Raw genomic sequence first — 20,463 nt, 5'->3', positions numbered from 1 at the left:
AGCAACAAGTGTTTTAGTGCAAAGATTGATCAAGTTGATTTGTGGCATCAACGGCTGGGGCATGCAAGTCATAAGCAGTTAGAAAAGATTTCAAAATGTGATGCTGTTGTTGGTTTACCTAAGTTTGAGAAGATAGAGAAGTGCATATGTGGATCATGTCAGATAGGTAAACAGATAAAATTTAAACATCCGTCTGTGGTTAGTGTTCAAACTTCAAGACCTCTGGAGTTACTGCACATTGATCTTATGGGTCCTGCTCAAGTTCAGAGTTTGGGAGGAAAGAAATATATTCTAGTGGTTATGGATGACTTTACCAGATATACTTGGGTTGTGCTTTTGAAAGATAAAGCTGAGACTCCTGAGAAGATGATACATTTGTGTAAGAAATTGCAGGTTGAAAAAGATACAGTGGTAGCCAGAATCAGAAGTGACCATAGAAGAGAATTTGAGAATACCAAGCTAGCTACCTTCTGCAATGAACAGGGTACACATCAAGAATTTTCATCACCCAAGACACCGCAATAAAATGGAATAGTTGAACGGAAAAATAGGGTCGTTCAAGAGGTGGCACGTGTTATGTTGCACAATAAAAAATTGCCAAAATCTTTCTGGGGAGAAGCAGTTAACACTGCTTGCCATACACTCAATCAGGTGTATTTCAAACCTGATTCCAAGAAGACTCCTTATGAACTCTGGAGAGGAAAAAAGCCGGTCGTTAAGTATTTCAGGATATTTGGCAATGATTGTTACATTCTACGTGATAGAGAGCACCTAGAGAAATTTGATGTTAAGAGTGACAAGGGATATTTTCTAGGGTACTCCGCTACTAGTAGAGCATATAGAGTGTATAATCTGAGAACCAAAACTGTCATGGAATCGTCAAATGTTGTGATCAATGATGAAGTATGTCCAGAAGCACATCCAGAAAGTACTACTCAGGTTCAAGATAAGCCTATGGAGGTTAATGATTCTCTTCCTGTTGATTATGTTGGGAAACATAGTGATGAGGAGTTAATGGTGTTGAATGATGCAATTTCTGTGCCATCAAGTCCTGAACCATTCACTCCAGTTTATGAGACTCAACAGGTTCAACATGAGTTTAGTCCTTCATCAGAACAGAGAGGTACATCCACATCTCTAGTTAAAGGTCCTTCCTCTAGAGTAAGGCTTAATCATCCCTCCTCAAATATATTGGGAAGTCTGAATGACAACATGAGATTAAGGTCAAAAGCCTTAAGTGTAATTACACACTCATGTTATCTGTCCCAATTTGAATCGAAAAAGGTAGATGAGGCACTTCAAGATGCTGATTGGGTAAACTCTATGCATGAAGAACTTGATCAATTTGTTCGGAATGATGTGTAGGAATTAGTTCCTAGACCAAATGGTGTGAATGTAATTGGAACTAAATGGATCTTCAAGAACAAGTCAGATGAACATGGCACTGTTATCAGAAATAAATCAAGACTTGTTGCTCAAGGCTACACATAAGTGGAAGGGATTGACTTTGATAAGATCTTTGCTCCGGTAGCAAGATTGGAATCCATTAGGATATTGTTGGTTATAGCTAGTCATCTGAACTTCAAGCTATATCAAATGGATGTTAAAAGTGCTTTCTTGAATGGAATGCTACAAGAAGAAGTTTATGTTGAACAACCTAAAGGATTTGTTGACCCTCACAGACCGGATGATGTGTATAAGTTGAAGAGAGTACTGTATGGTTTGAAACAAGCTCCACGGGCTTGGTATGATAGATTAACTGCATATCTTACTGAGCATGGCTTCAAAAGGGGATTTGTAGACACTACTCTCTTCATAAGAAAGGATAAGAACAGTTTTGTTGTAACTCAAATTTATGTAGATGATATTGTTTTAGGTGCTACTAATGACTCTCTTGCTCATTCTTTTGCAGATGAAATGAAGGCGATGTTTGAAATGAGTAAGGTTTGTGAACTAACTTATTTCTTGGGATTATAGGTGAAGCAAACGGATTCAGGGATCTACATCAACCAAGCAAAATATGCAAAGAATCTAGTCAAGAGATTTGGACTGGACAATGCTGCCCATGCTAGAACACCAATGGCCGCCAATGCAAAATTAACAAATGATCCATTAGGTGAGTCTGTTGATGTTACATTATACAGAAGTATGATTGGATGTTTATTATATTTGACTGCTAGTCGACCTGATATTGCATTTAGTGTTAGTGTTTGTTTTAGATTTCAATCTAATCCTAAAGTTTCACACTTAAATGCTGTCAAAAGAATAATTAAATATTTTGCTGGAACTTGTGATTATGGATAATTTTATAGTAAAGAGTCTAATCTGTCTCTTGCTGGTTTTTCTGATTCTGATTGAGCTGGTAATGCTGATGATAGAAAAAGCACCACTGGTGGATGTTTTTATACTGGTGCTAATCTTGTTGCTTGGATGAGCAAAAAACAAAATTCTGTGTCCTTGTCTACTGCCGAAGCAGAATATATTGTTGCTGGAAGTTGTTGCTGGAAGTTGTTGCTCACAACTTCTTTGGATGAAAAAGGTTTTAACTGATTATGGGATATCCCAAGATACCATGGTAGTTTACTGTGATAACTCTAGTGCTATTGACATATCTAAGAACCCTGTTCAACATTCTAAGACTAAGCACATAGAGATTAGGTATCACTTCATTAGGGATCTTGTTGAAAGAAAGATTGTGTGTCTTGAGTATATTCCTATTGAACGTCAGAATGCCGACATTTTCACCAAAACTCTTGATAGAAGTAAGTTTGAGACTCTTCGTCAAGTAATTGGTGTGATTCTGTGTTCCTGATCTGTCTTGATCTTCTTGGTCCTTGTGCTTCATTGCTCTACCCTTTGTGACCATTGTTCTTTGGTTTTGTTTTTGTTTTTTTTTTTTGTTTCTAGGATGTGCATAGCATAACATTCATGCATTTCATTCTAGGTATTTTTTTTTAAATAAAAAAAAAAAAGGAAGAAAAAGGAAGCACATTTTGTTCTGTACTATTCTTCTTGGTTTTTGATAACAAGGTTGGTCAATTTATTTTCACATAACATGTCTTTTGTACCTTGTCTAGCTTTGATGAGCTTATTTATTGCCGAAGTACGCTTGCTTTCCTCTTTCTCTTTTCTCTGAATTTAAGTTTGTCAATTAAAACCAAACAGAGGAAAGGTAGCCTACTTAATGATGAAAACAGGGGAAATATTTCTCTCTTTTTTTTTTTTTTTTTTTTTTTTTTTTAATTTTGAAATATGATTTAGGTTTTGGTATTGTGGTCTGAGTGGTTTTGATTTAGGAAGAACAGATGCTTGACATTGATTTGTAAAGCCTTTGCTTTTTTTTAGTTAGGGTTATTTTAGGCAGGTTACTGATGGTTGTTTTTCTTTGATTTTTTAAATTCCTTCGTTTAAATTATTTAACAAATTTATGATCTTTGGCTCATATATTTGTTTCACCTTGACCCATAAAGTTTATTTTGATGTTGAGATTGGTGGAAAGCCCGCTAGTAATGCTCTATATTACATTACATTTCTTTTTTGAAAAAGAAAGAGACTTGCTTTGTTGGAAAAAAAAAAGGGTATTTTACTTTGATATTGTAGAAGCATTGAGTAATGGGTATCAAAAGTTGTGAAATTTAAGGATATAGTGTTGTTAGAGGAACTGTGATCATGGTTAATATAATACTCTTTAATTCTTTATCATCTGTCATCTTTCAGTTCGAATTTTGATGGGTCTTTTTAAGAAGGCAGTTCCGAAAACCGTAGGTATGATTGTGTATTATCTGTTTTGAAAACACTGGATTAGACGATAGACACAATACATCATCCTTTCAAACTTAATACATTATATAATTATTGACTTTTGCTCCTTTCATTTTGGATTGCAAATGCCTAAAAGAGGTATTGTATCATGTTTTAAATTTCACCTTAGTATCAGAGGATGTAGCTAACCAGTGCCTATAATCTCTCTCTGATTTGTTTCATTTGTTTCTCTTTTATTTTCTCAGGCCTCAAACTCAGACCCTATCCTCTCTCTCTAATCTCAGCCAAATCCATCACCACTCTTAATTTGCTTATGTTGCTGATGTTGCATAAGGTAATGTTTTGTATTCAATTCTTTATTATATAATATTTTCTCAAATTTAGTTAGTGTTTTGAAACTTAGACCAATTCTTTTCTTAGTGCTATTTGATTACAATTTAGATGTCATGGAGTCAAACTTAATTTGTGTTGATAAAATTGTTGATCGATCGATTACAATTATGCTTGATGCTTTATTCATTCTCTAACATAACAAAAGCTATAAACTATACTTATCTAAGTTGTGTCAATCAATTTATGGTTGCAGGAATGATTAATTTTAGTGTCTGTGGTTTAGTTGTTGCTTTAGTTAAATTTATATCCCACAATGCTTAATAAGTTAGACAATGCTTAAAAGTTTAGAACAATTAGCAAATCGTGAACACAAACTTGTCTAGATATAGATCCTAGAGTCTATAGGTATTATTAAACAATGCTCAAGGTGATACAAGTCAAGATCCAAGAACAAGCAAGCTGTAGAAAAAAGATTTTAGAATTTGCCTGGTTCGACTGATCAAAAGACAGGCTCAATCGATTGAAACACGTATCTGCAGAATTTTAAGTTTGGCCCAACAGCAGTTCAAGCCCAAAAAGGATTAAGGTTTTAGAGCTACTTCTTCTAGTAAATAAAGGAAACCTAAGCATGTTTTTTATAAGGCTTTTTAGAGAGAGAAGAGTGTGCCTCTTTTGTATCTAGGGTTTTGTACCAAAAAAGCTCTCTCATAGCTTCTGCTGGTGTTATTCCTTGAAGAATCTCAAGATCTGGTGTCGTAGAAGTTGCTGCCTTCTCTAGTCATCAAAGGTGCTGATGATCTAAACCTTCGAGGGTAGTCTTGGAGTCACAAATAGGAGAGTTTGTGTTTTTTATCACAAGTGTGGGTGCTTGTGTTGCAAAGGTCTAATAGAGACGGAGTCCATGGATTCGGAGCTTGAACGTGGTCATGTCAGTAAGTTCTACATATGGTAGCAATAGAATGTTAGTGATTTAAGTCTTATTGTAAACTTTGATTATTTATAGTGGATTTGCTTTTTACTTTGAGGATAGTTAGGTTAAATCCTCCCTAAATTTTTTACTAGTTTGGTTTTCTTGGGTGATCATATCGTGGTCTTATTTAAATTTCTGTTGCTTTACATGATATGATTTTATTGTGTTAAACTAGATCTGAATAATAAACCTAATAATCAACTTGGTTGATTAATTAGGTTAAACAATCTGGTTTACAAGGGTCTAAAAACGTACAAAAATTTCAAAATGAACTGATAACATGTGCAACACATGTACACCTAACATTAGCTAGTTATTCTTAAAAGAATAATCAATAGTAGGCATTAACCTTAGAATAAACAATGACATTATTATTGGCATTCAGTAGTAAAGTGAAATAACAGTAGATAAAACATTGTTGGCTAAAATACATACTCAGTTATATGGTAATTAGGAGCAAAGGGTATCGTAGAATAAAAAATGACAATCTCAGAAGCAATTCATAACATGTAAACCAAACCCAATACACTCCAACAGATATTGATCACAACTCATGTTTTGAATCTTTTTAATGACGTACGTAAACGTAAGGCCTTATGAAATTCCAAAGAGTGAACCCCAGGACTATAAGACCAATAATAGTTGCAGTGCCTCTCCAAAGATTGGAGAAATAGCTACTTCTCAAGTTTCCCATGTTACGATTGCAACATTCGTCATAGTGCTTGTTAAGCTCTTGAGCGAGACCAAAATAACAGGAACATGTTTCCACAATTTCAAGTCCAAGTTTGTTTACCATTGTGGCAATTGCTTCATTACTGCCTAACATGTTAATTATAATCTTTTTATCAACGAGCAGCTCCACATCTTCTCTAGTGTTGATAAGATAATCCAAGAGACATATATAATTGCATATGTAAGCTTCAGATGGATAATGACATTGTTCCAGGGCCATGAGGTTTCGAAAAAGGCCTTCAGTTTTGTCTTGTACCAAAAACTGAGGAACATACAGGAAAGTTTGAGTTCCTTCCAAGCAAGGAAAGCACTTCAAGCATGGTAAGCAATTTAAGAGCCATGAGCAATTGAAGCATGGACATCTTTTCAAGGGCATGTTTGGGAATTGAATGTCAAGTAACATTCTTCCCTTTTCACTTGTTCTGAATATAACTCCTGCCTCGTACAACTCTGTAGCACTATGTAGATCAGAAATGATGCCATTTCCACTTTTAAGGGTAGATGGATAATAGAAATATCTGATCAAATCAGTGAAATGTTTTATTTCCTCCTCGAGCAATTTCTTGCCAGTGAGATGAAAAAACTTACATGCAAGCCTACGAAAGGAAATATTGTTGTTTTCTTCAGACCTGGAAAATTGATTGTGTAACTCCTTTAGGATAAAAAATGGAAGCTGATTCTCAAGTAATATCAAGTCATGACTTACGCCTATCTTTAGCCATGGTTTACTTAATATATAATCATTTTCATATTCTTCCTCCATGTAACTCCTCAAGAAGAGCTCAATGATAAATGCTGAATCCAATAGAACCATTTTCACGAAATCTTCATGGCAAATATCAAAGCTTTCTGAGTAACAACGGCGAATCTTTTCTTCGTTTTCTTCAATGATCCTTGCTATTTCCTTTTGGGATTTCCTAGTTCGATTACAAAATTTCTTTAAGTAACCCACTTTCAGCTTTTCCATTTCCCTTTGTTCTCTTTCACCATCCTTGTCTCTTGGTTCTTTTCCACCATAGTGAAAAGGGCCTATTGAGATTAGCTTTGGAGTGTAGGCCTCTTTATTGACCTCGCGAAGTTTCTTGGGGGCCCTGTAGATGCAACACTCGGGCCACCAAGCTGGCTCCATGGCTAGTGAAACATCAATGATCGACTCGTGGCACATAAGATCATTTTCCATGACTATTGGAATGTCAATGCTCAGCTCTTTGCGCATACGATTATTTTTAAGTGAACCAGCAACGGTTGTAGGCAACGTATCGCCAAGTTCCTTTTTTTTCCTAGTGACAAGCAGAATAATCACATGCACTATGATAAAATTCTTTTTTTTTTTTTAAAATAAATTTTAATAATGAATGAGGAGGGGAGATTCCAACCCTATTCTCCTAATAAAGAAAACCAGGTAATGCTATTAAATTACACAATTCTTAACCACTATAAGAATAATTCTAGGAACACATCCAACTATAAACCCAAACCCATAATATACTTAAGTGTTATCTTGTAATTGGAGCACCTATTGTTCTTTTTTCTTTTTCAACGTAGTATTCATGGTAGTTTCATGTGTAAGTCTTGAAATCCAATCAAAAGTTGATAGCTAAGCATGTTGTAAATTAAGTGTGAGTCTAGGTGTGTCAGTAGGTGGATTGCCTTTATAATGGAACCAATAGCATTAATAATGATACCATCTTTTGCTCCTTTTTGGGAATTTTTTAAAAATTCATTAGAGTGAGCCCCATTGAAAATAAGATATTCAATTATACAATAGAAAACACAATATCTTTTTATAATGGTGAGCAACTACCTTCTTATGCATAACACAAGATGGGATACAAGATGAACATGTGACTATTTTAGAATAGTGTTAGTTTCAGTGCAAAAAGGAAGCTAAACCCTGAGGACAATAGTAAACCTTGGTGAAAGGGAAATAATATTTTGAGCCTTTTTCTTAGGTTTCAGATATTCTTTAATTTTGTAGTTTTTTATTTTTTTATTTTTTTTTGTTTTTTTTATTCGACATAGAATCTCCTGGAGACATGAACCATATCCCTTACCCCCTCATCCAACGAAAATTTAGACTTGTGAAGTGATCACTATGTTAAGGGTGCATGATGATAACAATTTTGTAGTTAATATCATTATCATATGAAGAAAAGGAAAATTAACTAATAAACATTTAATGCCTTAAAGATATTGTGCAATTCTGCTTATAGAAAAATTTTCCAATTGCAATATTTTGTATAATACCATTAAAAAGACAATAGTAAAGCTAATAATGTTTTTTATTAATATTTTATAGAATGATTATAGCGTTTGATGTTGGCATCACAATTGTCAATATGGAGAACTTTTATGTGAAATTTGACACATAATAATTACGACATGATGATGTGTATATTATCCTAAGCCAAGGAATGTAAAAGAGTGAAGCTCATGATTACAAAAGTATTCAATAAATAATTGATTTGATATTAGGAAGCTACAAATACAATATCGAATTAGAGCAAGAGAATCATTCACTTCTTAAAATTTTTAATTTGAGAGTAAATAAATAATATAGTATCAAATATATATTGAAATAATATTTTGAAAAATTCCTTACACTGTAACATTTGTATTTTCTTGAAAGCTTGGACTTCTATCATACCTTTTCTTGAAAGTTGATGGTTATAACAAATCACTAATGGACTTTTCTTTTAAAGTCTCTACTTTAGAGTCTAGACATGGTTTTTTTTTTTTGGTTGATAAAAACAATCACACACACTGTTACACACATAAAAAGCAATTGAAACTATAATTTGAAGTTATAATTTTCAACTCAAAAATTATGGCTTCAAGTCATAGTTTTTGTTGCCTTTTCATGTGCATGTATTAAATATATGTGTAATGGAGTATAGGTAATATACACAATTTTTTTTCTCTCACTAAACTTACTTTAAACTCTCAAGATTTTTATCATATATATATATATATATATATATTAGGGCTATTTCAACGATAAGAGCTAATTTATCAAAAATTTAAGTAGGCAGAAGTTTAAATTAAACTCAGAAATTTTAAATCTCAATAACAGATCCAAGTCTTACCAAGCAAAGAGGCCCGGAAATAATGAAAAGCTTTTAGCCTTGAGAGTTGAGAGCACCTCGTAAATAGTAAATAAGCACTTATATAATTGATTCTTTCACAGGTGATCTCTCTTCTTGCAATTCTATTTATACGCTTATAGATTTTGTGATCCTCTCTCTCTCTCTCTCAGACGAATAAACACTAAACAAGTTATGGTACACCATCAAATAGTTGGAGAACATTCTTAGCTTGTTTAGAGAGTCGTACTTCAGTATAGCTTCTTGTTTAAAAAATCGAAATCAATTATACTCACATTTTCACGGAACTTCAATCTACACCGTGAGTTCAAAACAAAGAGTGTAATGTATGTATTGCAGAACAACCAAATCACTATCAAATAGTTGCAGAAACATTCTTAGCTTATTAGCTTCTACAATCTTATTGCAGCAGCATCTTGATTTAAAAAGCATAGTTAGAAAACTTATCACAGTTACACTATCTTTCAACCCACCCCATGTCCGTGACTTTAAAACAAAGAGGGTATGTGCATGAATGTATATTACACGTATGTAACATACTAACAACTTATTTCAAGGTGATGTCCCTAGCTAATCGAGTTTATGATTGGCTTTGTTTTATTTAGATTCTTTGAGTGAAGTGGTCTCAAGGAACCGAAATCGATCCTGCATGATCAAGGTAGGGATATATACCAAATTGGTTATTTTCTCTTGCATAACACATTGGTCTTGGACAAAGAATAATCCGCTGGGACAAGTACACGAAAACCTATTCTTCACAATTTTAATGTGACAACTCTGAGTAATTACTTATCACTTTTACATAAACTTACTTATTTTTCTTGATTACTTACAGTCGATCAAATCAAAGTTGTGACAAAATTTGTGGTAGAAAAGTTGTGTTCATAAATTTTCTCAAACTCAATGGGTCCAGGCCTCAAATTTTCTCCATTAGCAAGCCTGATTTACGAAGTCCAGTCACTAAAGTATCAAACGCCTCTCTCAAGAAAATTCACCAAACTTTTTAAAGTATCAAACGCCTCTCTCAAGACAATTCACCAAACTTTTTTGGGCCCATATCTTTCCCCACCCCCCCAAAAAAAAATCAAAGTCTTTGTAATTAACTGAATCGCTTTAAGGGCAGGCTAGCCCATAGGACATCGGTGAATCTTCTATAAAGGGTCCAGTCACCTTACCTCACCTGGTCTCTCCCAACTTTGGTAGTATCATCATTTAGGAGAAACAAGAATGTGGACCTAAGGCATCAACAGAATTACACTTATTCATTATAGATTTGGCATTAGGAAATAAAACTTTGAGAACTTGATCATGAGGATGACCAAGTCTCATGTGCAAAAGAGACTTATTGAAAACATCAAGCCTAGCAACACTATTGCAGACCTTAGAAGACAAAGAAAGTTGAGATGCCTTATGAGGATAGATTGGATAAACTCCACCTTCACTTTTGCCTTGGTAAAGCACCTTTCCCGTGGCCAAGGCCTGAATGGAAAGGAGATTTTCATCAAAATAGCACCAGCATTTGTTTAAAGCTAATAAGATTTTGTTATAGCAGAATGATTTTAGTTTTTAATGTAGGCAACACAATTTTCAATAGAGTACTTCATGTAAAATTTGACACGTAATAATTACAACATAATGATATGTACATTATCTTGTCCCATGGAATGTAAAGATTTCTGCTCATTACAAAAATCTTCAATAAGTAAGTAAATTTATATTAGGAAGGTACAAGATCGAATTAGAGCAAGAAAATATTTTTCTTCTTAAAAATTTTCATTTGAGAGTAGATGAAGAATATAATAGGATCAAATATTTGAAGCAATATTTAGTAAAAATCCTTACACTATTAAAAAAAAATGAACATTTGAATTTTCTTGAAATTAAGCTCGGACTTCAACCGGGTCTTTTCTTGAAAGTTTGACAAAAACTACTCATGTATGATACACATTTAATCAATAACTATTAATAAATACAATTTTAAATTAGATAATTTTTAGAAAATAACTTATCTAATTCAATTAGAACTTATTTAGAGAGGATAAAAATCTAATTTAACCAGATTTTTTTAGTGTTATTTTTCTCTATCCAGAAATGTGATGAATTCAAGATAAAAGTTTAAACATACATAGTTTTTTACTATTTGTTACTCTAAAGACCAAATTAAATAATAATTAAAACGAATGACATTGAAATATTTGGACAAACATGTCCTAAAAAAACTGAATCAGACAAATTAGACCAACATTTTGAGCCAAGACATAGAAGAAGGGAACAAAATGATTACTATGCATGCTATGCACACTGAAAAATACTTCCCCTCACGTGCAGTGGTTGAGATATAGAAAAACTATTCTTCTCTCTCTCTCTCTCTCTCTCAAAAAAAAAAAAAAAAAAAAAAAAAAAAAAAAAAAAAAAAACACTATTAAGGACCCGAGCTAAATAAAAAAAAAAAAAATTTTAATTCAATGAATAAACTATAGATAAATAAATACACACATATTATAAATATATATATATATATACACACACAAACAAATACTTCACATGATTTAACAATATATCATTTTCTCATATATTGCAAAAATTGTTATATCAAGTTAGTCTTTACATAACTCATATTGTTATATAAAAAAATATATCATTTTTTTTAATGATAGTTTTAACTTATGACGATCGCTTTTAATAAGCGAAATAAACTTACATTAAAATTTCAAGATTCCAATAAAATTAAATTTTTAAGGCTATTTGAATAATAAGACCTAATTTATCTTTCTCTCAAAAATAATAGATCTAATTTATCAAAAATTCAGAAAGACAGAAGTTTAAATTAAATTCATGGAAATTTTAAATTCTCAATAATAGAAAGCCATACCAAGGAAATAAATGCTTTTACCCTTTGAGAGCACCTCTGAAATACACACACTTATATAATTGAGTTTCTCGACGGCGATACCAAACTGTCTTCTTGCAATCCTATTTAATTTTATAGACTTATAGTATATGTGATCCTCTCTCTCTCTCTCGGAAGTATAAGCACAAATCACGTTATGGTACGGACAACGTAATTCTCACTAGTTTACTTACATCTCACAAACTTTAATTTCACTTTCTTTCTTTTTCTGCTTTAAATTTAGAATTGACGTTTTTTTTTTTACAAGCATGGTACTACTATTTTGTTCCAAAAAGCAACAACCAACTACTTTCTTAGCTTGTTTAGAGCACTCATAGCAGTGGTGCTATCATGCTCCAGTAATGGAGATAAAACTATATTTTTTAGCTCCATTGCTACAATGCAAATCTATCTATAGATCTGCACTGTAGCTTAGAGCTAAAAAAAATAAATAATTTTTTATTCCCTGCCACCGATTAAAATATTACCTCTCTCTCAACTCTGATCATCTCTTAACTCTCACCTCTCTCTCTCTCTCAACTCTCTCTCAACTTCCTCTCACCACTGCCAGCCCACCCCCACGCTATCGACCCACACCACCAGCTCACGCTGCAGACCTCGCCGCCGATCCACACCGCCAACCCATCTCGCCCTTAGAGCATCCACACCAGCTCGTGTAAATTTATCATCTATTTTACACGGAAAAAGCTACTTTTTCTATTTTACACTATCACATTTTTAAAACACCCACATCGGTTCATCTATTTTACAAATTTATTCTAATTAAATAATATTATTTATTATTTTTTTATTATTAGTTATTAAAACAATTTTTCTCTCTTTCCCTACCGTTTCTCTCATTTCTCACTCATTCTCTCTTTCAGCAAAGTCACCCTTTTCTCTCTTTCAGCTCAGTCACCCTTTTCTCTCTTTCCTTCACTCACTCCCAGCTCGCCGACCCAGCCGATCCAGCTTGCCGCCGCCGCTGCCTCAGCCACCAGTTGAATCGGCCTCCTTTCGCTTTCGCCCTCCCTTTCTCCTCCACAACCGACCCTTCGCCTCCCACCTCCAACCGACGACAGCAGTGGAAGATCCGGCTGTAGCAATGGAAGACCCGACGGCAGCAGTGGCAGCAGATCCGACTTCGTTGGTCTGGGTTTTCTGGTGGGTGTGTACTATTTTTGGGTTTGGTTTCCCGGTGATTTTTAATTGATTTTGAGTTGGGTTGATTTTTGGGTTTTTGTTGATTTTGGATTGGGTTGATTTTTGGGTTTCTGTTGATTTTGGGTTGGGTTGATTTTTGAGTTTCTGTTGATTTTGGGATATTTTTCTGTGCTAGGTTGCGGTGTTTGGTGGTGGCGTTGGGTTTGGTGGTTGGGTTTGTTGTAGTTTGGTGGTGGCGCTAGCGGTGGCGCTTGGATATTCTTCTTCCTTGCCGCGCTAGTTTGTTGCAGTTTGATAGAAGAGAGAGAAACAAAGAATAAAAAATTATTTACACATTGAACAGTAATCGTGCATATATGCACGGTTACTGTTCCTTTACACATCCGGGTGTATATTTTACACATCTTTATACCCACTAATGTGGGTGTTTTTTTGCCTAAAATGTGTAAAACTTGCATCTTTTTCTATTTTAGAGGATTTTACATGAGCTGATGGGAATACTCTTACTTGTTTTTTTTTTTTAATTGTTTATTATTATTATTATTATTATTTTGCTATGGGCTGTGGTGTGGTGGTGGTTGTGGTTGTGTGGGTAGATTGGCGTCGGTGGGTGGCTGAGTTCGTCGACATTAGTGGGCTATGACTGGGTTCATCGGCATCAATGGGTGGCTCGGGTGGGTTTTGTGGTGGTGGGTGTGGGTGTTGCTGCCAATCAGCCTCAGACCCATGCCGCCATCTACCTCAGACTCACACCGCCGATCGGAGTGCTTGCTCGTGGTTGTGCTTGCTCGTGGATATTAGGTACCTGACTGGGAAACCCGTGGAGCTCGCCGACCCAGCTTGCCAACGTTGTGCTTGTTTGTGATTGGCGATTTTTTATTTTGTTTGTGATTGGTGATTTTGTTTGGTTTGGGTTGAGGAAAAAGATTGAAGATTTGGGTTTTTTTTTTTTTTTTTTGCCTGCTGTGTACTGGTGGTGGTGGTTGTGGCTATGACTGATGGCAGAGGTGGTTGTGGTTGGTACTGTGGATGTTTTTTTGGGTAGTGGGATATATTATTTTATTGTAGTGGTTATATTATTTTATTGTGATATTTATATTATTTTATTGTGTTGAAAGCTAAAATAGATCCACTGCTGCAGCATGTGTGTAGATAAAATAGATAAAGTAACTTTTGGTGGAGCTAAAAAGCTAAATTTTTTGCTTCACTACTGTGGATGCTCTTACACTGTCTAATTGCGGCAGCTTTTTTAGTTAAAAATCAAAAGTCAATTATACAAAATTATCAGAGTTAGTGAATTACTGATCACGAAGATTTACACTGATTTTCAATCTATAGCGTGTCCATGCGTTTAAAAGAAACAGTGTACTTGCACGAATGTATATTATACGTAACACACTAACAACTAAATTTCAAGATGATGTCTCTAGCTGATCGAGTTTATGATTGGCTTTGGTTTTATTTAGCTTCATTGCATAAAGTGCTCTCAAGGAACCGAAATCGATCCTACATGATCGAGGTAGAGATATATATCAAATTGGTTATCTTCACTTGCGTAACACCTCGAACATGGACAAGAATAATGAGCTGGGACATATAGTCATATACACGAAAACCCAAAATTTTTTGTCAGAATTCTAATGTGGTAGACAGTGAGTAGCTGCTCATGACTTTGATCACATGAACATCCTCTCATTTTTCTTCACCACTCACAATCAACTACGTCAAAGTTATGAGTCTTGTGACAATTATTGTACAAAGTTGTATACAAAGATTTTCTCAAAGCTTCTTAGAGCATCCGCAGCCCAAATGGCATATGCCATATTGTAAAGCATATTTGGCATTTGGGCCCAAATTACTCCAGCAATTGGATAGCTATACCGGGGACCGGCCAAAATTTTTTGGCATAGTGCTACAGTGCGATCTCACATATGAGATCGCACTGTAGCGCTATGCCATCCAAAAAAAATTTATTTTAATAACACACAGTCCGTTCAACCTCTCTCTTTCTCTCTTCCTACACTACCAGGTTCTGCTCTCTCTCGCGCCATCAAGCTTTTCTCTTTCCCTCGCTTTTCTCTCCGATCACCAAGCCGCTGTCTCACCAAGCCATCGCTGTCACCAAGCCTCGCTTTTCTCTCCGATCAACAAGCTGCTATCCGAATCACCAAGCCTCTGCCTCTGCCGATTCACCCTCACCCATCTCCAAATCCGTTTTCACTGTCACCAAGCCTCGCTTTTCTCTCCGATCACCAAGCCTCGCTTTTCTCTCTGATCAACAAGCCGCTGTCCGAATCACCAAGCCTCTGCCTCTGTCGATTCACCCTCACCCATCTCCAAATCCGTTTCACTGTCACCGAGCTTCGCTTTTCTCTCCGATCACCAAGCCTCTGTCACCAAGCCTCGCTTTTCTCTCCGATCACCAAGTCGCTGTCCGAATCACCAAGCCTCTGCCTCTGCCTCTGCCGATTCACCGAAGCTCCGTCGGTCTCTCAAAGAAAATCAAAATCAAAATCAAAGCAACACCATCAACCCACTACCACCAATCACCAAACCCATCTCAAAAAAAAAACCCACCGATGAGCAAACGCACCACCACCACCACCGATCTACACGGACCTAGACCCATTCCACAGACCAAATCCACGGACCCAAACGAACGAACCTAAACCACAGCACCTCTATGGACCCACCATGCTCAGCCACCGCCGATCTACACGGAGCAAGGACACCTCCACGGACCCACCATGCTCAGCCATTGTTGATCTACACAGAGCAAGGTGGGTCCATGCTCAGCCATCGTTGATCTACACAGAGCAAGGTTTGAGAGAGCTGATATGAGAGAGGGAGAAAGAGAGAGCTGATCTGAGAGAGGGAGAAAAAGAGAGCGTTGAGACCGGTGACTGATGAGAGAGAGAGAGATGATAGAACTGAGGAAATAGGGGTTTTTTTTTTTAATATTTATTGAGAGAGAGAGAAAAAAATATTAATTGAAATTGAAAAGAAAAAAAACTGGCAGGCTGAACGTTGGAAATGCAAGCATTTGAAAAAACTGGGAATAGTTGATTTTGAAAAGAAAAAAATGACGGTTGGAAAAGTAATAATAAAAAAAGATTAAAAAAATAATATTTTAATAAGATGGTAAAATAATAGAGTTTTGGGATGTTGGGTGAATTGTAAAATGGTATGGTATAATTAATAAAGTAGCTTTTTGAGATGGTAAAATAAGATGAGATATAAGATTGGGTTGTGGATGCTCTTAGAGCCTCAAGTTTTATAAGTCTAGTCATACATTTGTATCAGCTCGTGTAAAAATTCATGTATATGTTAGTATAAGAAGCTATTTTTTCTATTATATATACTCACTTTTTAAAGCAACTCATATCAAATTATTTATTTTACACCACTTTTCATTAAAATATAATTAATTTTTTTTTTTTTATATATTTAAAATTGTTTCTCTTTATTCATACATAACAATCATGATTCATTCTCTTCCTTTATCATCAGGAAAAAAAAAAAAAATGAATAGTATCTATGTAAATTTATACAATTATTGTAACAACCATATATTTTTACATAACTTTACATAACCTAATATTTGTGCATTTTAAGCTTGATTGGATAAAGGTGGTTGTTTTTTATTTTTTTTTTTATACAAGACTGATACAAATGTTCTAAGTGTGTGTTTGGTTCCGCGTTGCGTTGCGTTTTCTATGTTTTCACACTTTTTATTTTTATTTTTTACATTTCACGCGTTTTGCAGAAAAGGGAGACAAACGGCACTGTAGCGGTACTATAGCAGTACTGTAGCAGTACTGTTTATGGGACCCACAACCACTTTATTTATCAAAAAATATTAAAAATGGGTCTCACGGTACTATTTACACATTTAAAAATTATTTTGCTACAGTGTTTTCAGTTTTCAGTTTTCAGTTTTCAGTTTCAGCAACAATAAGTTCAATCCAAACACACCCTAAATATTGGTTTTCATTCATTAGCAAACCTAATTTTGGAAGTCCAGTCCATGAGAGAACTACAATTGGGCTAAAATCTTCCTAAGTAAAGTACCGAATGTCTCTCTCAACACAATTCTCCAAACTTCGGCCCAAATTTTTGAAAAAAAAAAAAAAAAAAACCAACCTAAGTCTTGTAACTGGATTGATTTAAGGGTTGATTGGCCCATATAAAGGATTTCAGTGAATCATCCATAAATAGTCCAGCCATGGTACCTGGTCTCTCCCTGCTTTGGTTGTATCATAATTAGGAGAAAAAAGAACGTGGACCTCACACTTCTCAAGCTACCTGGTCTCTCCCATTATTTCAAATATAAATAGGATGTGTTTGGGGAAGGACTTCCTCAAATTTAATAAGAGTTATATGTAAAATATTAGTTTTTTTTTTTTTTTACCATATAGAAACAAACATAAACATATACAAAGGAGAGGGAAATGGATTTTAATACAAAGACACACAAAATATTAGATCTTAAATACATGGTTTGAGTATAAAAATGTATCTTTTGTCCCAAAACCAAATCCATTGCCATTTTTAATTTGTCATAAGTGTATCTTAAGTTGGTTTAATATATCTACGAATGTGACAAAAGTACAATCAAATATAATATTGGTACTATCTAATATGACAATAAAACTATTAAATGTGAGAAAAAATAAGAGAACCACTAAATATGACAAAAGTAGAGACACATATAGGGTATGTTTGGATAGAACTTATTTTGCTGAAACTGAAAATTGAAAACTAAAAACACTGTAGCAAAATAATTTTTAAATGTATGAATAGTGCTGTGGGACCCATTTTTAATGAAAAAGTTGATAAAAAGTGGAGTTTGTGGGACTCATGAACAGTGCACAAGTGCACTGTTCACAGAAGAATGGGTCAACCATTGCGGCTGAAAAGAAAAAAAAAAAAAAATACTAAGGAAACGCAGACGCAGCACTAATAAGTGCTATCCAAACGAGCACATAATATCAGTACTGTCCAATGTAATGCTAAAACCATTAAATGTAATGTTTTAATAACCTGATATAGCAAGTTACTTATTTGTGGGTATCATTCCCCCCAACCAAAAAAAAAAAGGGTATTGTAGAATTACCCATGCAGACCTATTTTCACATTTCTTTCCTTTTATTGGTTTAATATGGCTTCCTTGCGTAAAGCTGTTGCCATAAACTGAATATCGATGCCACAGTTGGCTAAAGACAATTCTCTTAACCTTTTTTGTCCACCATGAGAGGAACTACAGTTGCCTAAAGACAATTCTCTAAACCTTGGGCCCAAATCTTTCAAATAATAATATATAAAAAAGGTAAAATAGAGTAATATTCTCTGAGTTTTAGACTAATATTATACAGGTTTAAGACATTTCAAAATTGACAAACTTGATTCCTAAATTGTCACTATTTTCCTGCTCTCTATAACAGTAATTAAGAAACAAATTAGTTAGTTTTGAAATGTTTTAAACCTGACTGACATTAAATCTCAAAATTGTTGACTATAATTTACCCTCAAAAGAAAAACTAAGTTTTGTAACTGGTTTACTTTAACTCTATGTTTGGGTTCCAAATAGACCCAAAAATGTTTTAAGAAAATGGCCCATCTCCTTCAAAGGATGTCGGTGGATCACCCATTTGCACAGTTACATTTATAGCTATCTTTTAACTCAATCCAAACAAGGTGTATTTTTTTTTTAGTCCAAACAAGGTGGTTTTGATTGGCTTTGCTGGACGTTCTAGCCCGAATGGAAAAGTTTTGTTTCCAAAAAGCTCATAACCTCTATATTCCCAAGGCATAAAATAATAATAATAAATAAAGGATTATTTCTGTCCAGTTAAATGATTGTGCTAGAAGAGAAGAAACCCACCAAAACTTCGCATCGAAATGTTCTTAATAACTTCTCATGGCTTTGTTGCCTTCATAGAGCTCCATTTTTCTTGTAGAAAGATAAAGAAATGGAGAAACTCCCATACATTGGGGTTTTGTCACTTTTGTGTATTATTACGAGGATTTTATACACAAAATTAAATACAAAGGAATTCAAAGGGGGAAATTATGGTACGAGAAAATCATGGAGTCATCTCCAATAGTAATGTCTCAAATCCTGAGTTCAACATGCCCGTTCAATTGAGATGAAACATAGTAAGATTAAGCTTAAAAGCAAGAAGTATGAACAGTTCACAAGTGATGTAAAACAAATAGTATAGATTTTCCTTCAGCAGATGGATCAGAAGCCAATGCGAGGGAAATTCAAAAAGTAGAAAAGTACTAACAGTTTTACACTTATAATTTTCTACCAAGCTACTTGATGGCATCTGATGTCTGTAATTCACTAACAAGTTTCCTGTTGCTCTTGTTGATTGTTTTGGAAATTAAAGCTTAGAGTTATATTATCACGTCCCATGCCACTATTATAGTGTTACTGTTATTCATTTTCTCTCAGGACAACATCTCCGAACTATCTCTTTATGCTATTGGATTAAAAAGGATTGGGATGTATGCTAATCAAAAATCAAACACCACGTAGACTATTTTCTTCTTTGTTTAATCAGATTATTTATGCAAAAAGAGGAAACAACAATCATATCTTAAATTTTGTTAGATACTACATAATTAACATTTATATATGAAAATGTAAGGTAGTTATGCTTGGTAGAAACTACTCTTTAAAAAGAAAAAGAAAAATCTATACTAGGCATTACCCTCACAAGAAACAATGATTGCTTTTTAATTTTTTTTTTTTTTAATTGTCTTTTGTTAAAAGTGATTTAAAGTATACTTGTACATACTTTAAGGCTTCGTTTGAGAGTTTGTAAGGGAATAGAATGATCATAAGGAAATGAAAATGAATGGAATGTATTTAAGCAATAGAAATGAATGAAAAAGAATAGAATGGAATAGAATTAAGTAACCTTGATTGGATGTTTTAAAATAAAGAAATGTAAATGAATGAAAATGAATGAAATGTAAATGATCTTATTTGGAAGTAAAATAAAGGGAATAGAATGAAATAATTTTATGACAATATTACCATTAGACCCTTATTTTAAAATAAAGAGTTGAATATATAGGGGTATTTTGGAAGTTTAAGTAAGAAATTCATTAAATCTAACTTAATTCCCTCTCATTTCTCTCAAAATTCCCTCTCATTCCTCCCAATTTCGGGAGGAATGAAAATTTGAAGTTTTAAGGAAAAATGATATTTAAAAATACTATACATAAATAAAATAAAGTAAAAGCTAAACCAAAAAGTTTGTAGCAAACGGACACGGAATTACAAATAACAGAACTTTATTATCGCTTGAAATACAAACTCTTCATAGATGCCAAAACAACATTTCAAACAACCATTCATAAAAAAAAAAAAAATAAAAAAATAAAAAAATTCAAACAACCAGTGCCAAATATAGGGAATAGGATAGACAAGCCAATTGATGGAAGGCTGTCACAAAGCTAAACAAAATGACAAGTTCAAACTCAACGGACTGAAT

The 20,463-nt window shown here is 34.2% G+C and overlaps 1 pseudogene; it reads right to left on the bottom strand.

Annotated features, from left to right (window-relative positions):
- Positions 1 to 5,616: 5,616 nt before the first annotated feature.
- On the bottom strand, positions 5,617 to 7,013 carry LOC115985056 (annotated as a pseudogene).
- Positions 7,014 to 20,463: the final 13,450 nt, after the last annotated feature.

Source organism: Quercus lobata, chromosome 4, assembly GCF_001633185.2.
Source record: "Quercus lobata isolate SW786 chromosome 4, ValleyOak3.0 Primary Assembly, whole genome shotgun sequence".
In the NCBI taxonomy this organism is placed as follows: Eukaryota; Viridiplantae; Streptophyta; class Magnoliopsida; order Fagales; family Fagaceae; genus Quercus; species Quercus lobata.
Note: the sequence above shows the minus strand (reverse complement) of the source record. Positions and strands in the feature narration are given on the sequence as shown.